The 6,909-nt window shown below is 41.3% G+C and overlaps 1 pseudogene; it reads right to left on the reverse strand.

The window, feature by feature from the left end:
* Positions 1-1,250: 1,250 nt before the first annotated feature.
* LOC106975756 (methyl-CpG-binding domain protein 4-like) lies at positions 1,251-4,110 on the reverse strand (annotated as a pseudogene).
* Positions 4,111-6,909: the final 2,799 nt, after the last annotated feature.

Consider the following 6,909-nt stretch of genomic DNA (forward strand, 5'->3'; position numbering starts at 1 on the left):
TTGTTGTCAAATAACATTTTTTTTAACTCAAAACATGTTCTAGCACATTCAGTAGCAAAGATGTACCAGTGTTTCACACATGAAGAAAACCTACATCCCTCATCCTCAGGGAAATACAAACCAAAACCACAATGAGATACCACCTGACACCTGTTAGAATGGCTAACATTAACAACTCAGGCAACAACAGATGTTGACGAGGATGCGGAGAAAGGGGAAGCCTCTTACACTGTTGGTGGGAATACAAATTGGTGCAGCCACTCTGAAAAGCAGTATGGAGGTTCCTCAAAAGGTTAAAAATAGGGGCATCTGGGTGTCTCAGTCAGTTAAGCATCCAACTCTTGATTTTGGCTCAGGTCATGATCTCACAGTTCATGAGATCAAGCCCCACGTGGGGCCCCATGCTGACAGTGAGGAGCCTGCTTGGGATTTTCTCTCTGCCCCTCTCCTGCTCATGCTCTCCCTCTCATGCTCTCTCTCTCAAAATAAATAAATAAACCTTTTTTAAGTTAAAAATAGAATTACCCTATGACCCAGCAATTGCACTACTAGGTATTTAGCCACATGATACAAAAATACTGATCTGATGGGGCACATGCACACCAATGTTTATAGCAGCACTATCAACAATACTTAGGAAAGAGCCCAGATGTGTACTGACTGATGAATGGATAAAGAAGATGTGGTGTATATATATACAATGGAATATTACTCAGCCTTCAAAAAGAGTGATATCTTGCCATTTGTGACAACTTCAGTGGAGCTAGAGTATATTATGCTAAGTGAAATAAGTCAGTCAGAGAAAGACAAATACCATATGATTTCACTCGTGGAATTTAAGAAACAAAACAGATGAACATAGGGGAAAGAAGAAAAAAATAGAGGAGGCAAACCATAACAGACTATTAACTATAGGGAACAAACTGAGGGTTGCTAGAGGGGGGAAGTGGGCGGGGGATGGGCTAAATGGGTGATGGGTATTAAGAAGGGCACTTGTGATGAGCACTGGGTGTTATATGTAAGTGATGAATCACTAAATTCTACTCCTGAAACCAATATTACACTATGTTAACTAACTAGAACTTAAATAAAAATCTGAAACACACAAAAAACATAACCTACATTGTGGTTCTAGTTGTACTGATTAAAATCTATATGCCTGTAAAGGCAGTTGGTTGTGCTTAATGGAGCTCTTGAGAATCAAGTACAGAGTAATATATAAAAGATGGGTTTGAAAACTTTGAAGAATTTTAAGACAGACTTAATTTTTCATGAGTTTTCCAAAGCCAGTCACGATATTTAACTTATGGTCTTCAGCATGCACCTGCTTCCATTCATTGATGCAAAAAATTCAGTAAGAGTCATTGCCCTATTTGTCCATCCCATGAAACTCAATCAGCTACCTCCACTGTTTTGCCAGATATTCATCTGAGAACTTGATAATGGCTTTGGCTCAAAGATTGTAGAGAAAAAGAGGTTTAAGAAGTTCTGACACTTCATGGGACACTTGGGTGGCTCAGTGAGTTGAACATCTGACTTCTGCCTAGGTCATGATCTCGCCGTTCCTGGGTTCGAGCCCCACATCAAGCTCTGGGCTGCCACTCAGAGCCTGGAGCCTGTTCTAGATTCAGTGTCTCCCTCTCTCTCTCCTTCCCCCATTCATGCTCTGTCTCTCTGTGTCTCTCAAAAATAAATAAACATTAATATTTTTTGGAAAAAAAATAAAAGTTCTGACACATCTCTTCAGTCTGCAGTTCTTGCTACCTCAGCTGAAGGATACTTCTCCAGAAACTCCGAAAGCTCAGGTGTTGCCACTTTGCCTGAGGTCTGATTGAGAGATATAGTAGCAATGAGGAGCTTCTGTCGATCATGGAAAAGTATTTCTTGGACAAGATTAAAAGGTGACCGAGAAGGTGTCCACTTCCTAAAGGTTTTACGTCTGGGGGGCTAAGAGCTTCTTTGTAGTATTTGTTGGAAAAATATATGTTTGTTTTCCTTTTTCCTTAACTTTATTTTATTTTTGATAGAGAGAGAGAGAGAGAGCATGAGCGTGCACAAGTAGGGGAGGGGCAGCGAGGGAGAGAGAATCCCAAGCAGGCTCCAGGCTTGAGCTCACAAACCGCGAGACCTTGACCTGAGCTGAAACCAAGAGTCGGATGCTTAAACGACTGAGCCGCCCAGGCGCCCCTCCTTTTTTCTATTTGTGTCTGTGGAATGGTATCTTCTTGACATATTTTCACATAAATAGTCTTTCTCGGTTTCATGAGCAGTTGTCCATTTCAGAGCCACATTTTTAAATGTCAGTATGCAAATGTTCCTTCCTTTCCCTGACTTCTAGTTTTGTTTTTATTTCCTTGGCTTCTAAAAAGGTTTCTTCCCACTTCTCGTTGTGTTCTGCTTCTTCAGCTGAACATAATTTGTTTATGATGCCAGAAGTTATTTGTTCAAAACAAAAATTTGATCCGGAACTCAATGATTTTTCTTCTACAAGTCTCTTTTCTTCATTGGTTACACTGAGGTTCTTGTTGTTCACTCCAGATTCAGAAACGGAGGAAGTTTTATCAAGCGACAATGGTTCACTTTTAGCAGCTGCCTTATTATACTCAGATTCTCTTTTCCTATTACTGTGAGCAGAATCTGGAAAACCCTTCCAACATCCTGTTTTAGTTTCTTTAATTTGAATTCCTTTCAAAATAGTCATCTTTCCTTTGGACTTTCTAACCTTTCTGGAGTCAACATCATTGACACCCTCATCTTCTTTAAAGTTAGAAAGTCCTGGGGCACCTGGGTGGCTCAGTCAGTTAAGCGTCTGACTTCAGTTCAGGTCATGATCTCACAGTTCATGAGTTTGAGCCCTACATTGGGCTCTGTGCTGACAGCTCAGAGCCTGGAGGCTGCTTTGGATTCTGTGTCTCCCTCTCTCTGTCTCTGTCCCTCCCTCACTCACACTCTATCTATTCTCTCTCAAGAATAAATGAAACATTGGGGCGCCTGGGTGGCGCAGTCCGTTAAGCGTCCGACTTCAGCCAGGTCACGATCTCGCAGTCCGTAAGTTCGAGCCCCGCGTCAGGCTCTGGGCTGATGGCTCAGAGCCTGGAGCCTGTTTCCGATTCTGTGTCTCCCTCTCTCTCTGCCCCTCCCCCGTTCATGCTCTGTCTCTCTCTGTCCCAAAAATAAATAAACATTGAAAAAAAATTTAAAAAAAAAGAATAAATGAAACATTTAAAAATAAATAAGTAATAAAGTCAGATAGTCCTGGGGCACCTGGGTGGCGCAGTCAGTTAAGTGTCTGACTTCATCAGCTCAGGTCATGATCTCACGGTTTGTGAGTTCGAGCCCTGCGTCAGGCTCTGTGCTGACAGCTCAGAGCCTGGAGCCTGCTTTGGATTCTGTGTGTGTGTCTCTCTCTGCCCCTTCCCTGCTCATTCTCTGTCTCTCTCTGTCTCTCAAAAATGAATAAACGTTAAAAAACTTTTTTTAATAAAAAAATTTAAAAAATAAAGTTAGATAGTCCTGTGCTAGTTTGCCCTTCCAAACTACCACTTGGCAGGGGAAAGACATCTTTTTTTCCACCAGCCCCATGTCCTGATGTTCTGGTTTGAAGTGATACTTTCATTTTGCATTTGGGATGTCAGAAGTGCTATGCTGTAGTCTTTATATCTGGACTTGATGCTCCTTGTAGAAAGTACAGTAAAATCAAACTCTTCCAGCATAAGAGAAGTCTCTCCATTTATGTGAAGATAATTAGCAAGTGAACTTTCGGATCTCAACGTCAGTCCTTGTGGGCTGATAAAATATCCATTGAATCTTCCTGCTGTCTTCCCTGACCACCTTTGCTTCACAACTCTTTCCCATCCGCCTGGGACAGACTTACAGCATTCCATCACTGCATACAGTACCAGCAATCTGAGCAGGAGCAAGAGATTTTTACAGCAGGGGATTCCACCCACTGCTGCTTTTTATCCCCCCTTGTTTATCACTTCTCCCACTCTTTCTGATGCCAGAGCCACATGTTCCTCCCAGAGGTCATAGGGCCAGTCTTGGGCTAAGCGCCTACTGGAGGTGCTTAGCCCCCCAGTCCCCCAGGCTCCAACCCTCCATCCCAGCCATGCCCTTCAAGTGGGCTCCAGTGGCAGCAACAGGTCAAGAGAGGATGTGATGCCCTAGGAGTGGAGAACAAGATGTAAAACCTTCAGTTCAGAGCGCTAGGCTGAAACCAAAAGCCGAAGACAGTGCAAGTCTATTAGACTCTACAGCTGCTTTCTGGCCGCCCCCTTGGCTGCAGCCGCCATCTCCATGGCTCAGCCAATCAAGTCCCACAGAAGCTCTTTAATAAAGGGAGTTGGGATCACTCATCACCTTCGTGGAAAATAATGACAGGTGTATCCCTACCTCGTATCACACACAAAAAAATGATTTTGCAGGTGAATTAAAGTTCTGAATGTGAAAAGCAAGACTTTAAATTTTCAGAAGGAAATATAGGAAAATAGATTCATGATCTCAAGGTAATTTTCTTTAACAAGAGGGGGGAAACCACAAACCATAAAGAAAATACTGTTGCATGTGATTACATTACAGAAGCACCATCAACAAAGTGAAAAGACAAGGCTACGAAGGAGGGCTTTCTGCAATACATACAACTAATAGAGGATAGTTAATAGCCTAGCTATATAAATAACTCCTACAAACCAGGGGGACCTGGCTGGCTCAGTGGGTAAAACACACGACTCTTGGTCTCCAGCTTTTGAGTTTGCCCACCGTGGGTGTAGACATGACTTAAAAATAAAATATTTTTAAAAACTAAAAAAAAAAAAAAAAAACAATTGCAATGAGCTAAGAATAATAGTGTGCACACTCAGTAATTACCTAATAATGTTGGAAGCATGGAGGGATGACAACAGAGCATGCTTATAGCAGCAGAGATAAAAAGGAGGGGTCAATTCTCATTCTCCAATGAAAAAGATAGTGGCTGGAACTGAAAACTCAAGAAGTAGCAATACAAGTATGCTATTTAGAAATATCAGCTAGAAGACTTGTGTTTTCCCGGGGGGAGGGGAAGTGGCAAAATGAACAAAGGGAGAGGGGACAGATGATGCTGGTTTCTACAGTGAACCTTGCAGGATTACCAACTTTGAATAAAAATTATAAACAAATGAAACCCAGTAAATAAAGGAACCCAGTAAAAAAAGATACCTCATGGGGCAGGAAAAAAAACTTTTAAATTGTAATTAATGTTTTTGGAGAGAAAAGATATTTCATCCAGGAAATAAGATTAGGAATTCTAGAAAATGGACACTCAAAAAAAAAAAATCAACAATTCAAAGATTCCGTAGAAGAGATTTTTTAAAAAGTCAGGAAAATTTTCCAGAAGAGAGAGAGAGAGAGAGAAATAACACATCTGAAACTGATCTCTTGATCTTAGTCTCAACTGCTTATCACATCATCTTCCTCATATCTATACATGGCAGGTTTTCTTCCAGTTGCTTGGCTTATTTTTTGTCCAACACCCTACCTCCAATCCATCAGAAAAAAAACTGTTGGTGTCACTTCAAAATGTACCAAGTTCCTTCATCGTCTTGTTGGTTTAGTACAACAGTGTCCAGGCCAGCCTCTTTGCTTTAGGTTTTGCACTCCTGCTAGCCATTTGCAATACAGCACTCAGAATTATTATTTTAAAATAGAAGTCAAATCAGGTCACTCCTGTGTTCAGAACCCACCAAGGATTTCCGATCTTAGAGTCAAGTCTTTACAGTGGCCTACAGAATCTGGCTCCCTCCTATCTTTCTGACTCTCATATGTTACTCTTTTCTTACATCAGAACAGACACTGGGCTTAATGAATGAACAAGGTCATACTGTGCACCACCATAGGGGCTGAAAGATCACTAACCAAATTGTTAAAGGGCTTGTTTCATCACTGCTCATCCCTAGGAGTCTCAGCATGGTGTGCAAAGTTAAAATTCAATGTTTTTGTTTCCCTTCAATCATAATTTCTAGGCAACATCTTGTTGGAACCCTAGGGTCTCACAAACCCCGAGTTGAGAAACTGGATTCAGTCCTTCTGTTTTGCCCTCTCTGGATTAATCCAAGTCTCAACTATTTTTCTCCTATATTATCCTTATAAACATTCTTACAGTAATCTTTTCATTAGTAATCACTGTATGTATGCTTACTTAAAAATAGTTGTTGGATGGGGCGCCTGGGTGGCTCAGTCGGTTAAGCGTCCCACTCTTGATTTCAGCTCAGGTCATTATCTCGTGGTTCGTGGGTTTGAGCCCCACATCAGGCTCTGAGCTGATGGTATGGAGGCTTCTTGGTGTTCCCTCTCTCTCCCTCTCTCTCTCTGTTCCTCTCTCACTTGTGCTTGCTTGCTCTCTCTCTCTGAAAATAAACTTTAAAAAAAATAGTTGTTGTAGACTTCTTTAAATTAGTGCCTTTATCACTTTCTAAATAATACAAGAAACTCAGCTCCATTTTTAATACGCTCTTGCCTTTTTTTCCTATATATTGTTGTCATACGTTCTACTTCTGTGTATATTACATGGGGCACCTGGGTGGCTCAGTCAGTTCGGTGTCTGACTTTGGCTCAGGTCATGATCTCACAGTTTGTGGGTTCAAGCCCTGCATCTGACTCTGTGCTGATGGTTCAGAGCCTGGAGCCTGCTTCATATTCTGTGTCTCTCTCTGCCCCTCCCCTGCTCACACTCTGTCTGTCTCTCTCTCAAAAGTAAATACACATTAAAAAAAATTTCTTAATACTTTTGTATATATTACAAATTTTATAAAATACTATCATTATTGCTTTCTAAATAAGAAATGCTCCTTTGTATTGATCACGTATTTTTTGTTTCTGGTGATCTTCCTTTCTGCATTGCATGCTTCTGTCTAAGGCCATTTTCCTTTAGCCTAA

Source organism: Acinonyx jubatus, chromosome E2 (genome assembly GCF_027475565.1).
Source record: "Acinonyx jubatus isolate Ajub_Pintada_27869175 chromosome E2, VMU_Ajub_asm_v1.0, whole genome shotgun sequence".
NCBI lineage: Eukaryota > Metazoa > Chordata > Mammalia > Carnivora > Felidae > Acinonyx > Acinonyx jubatus.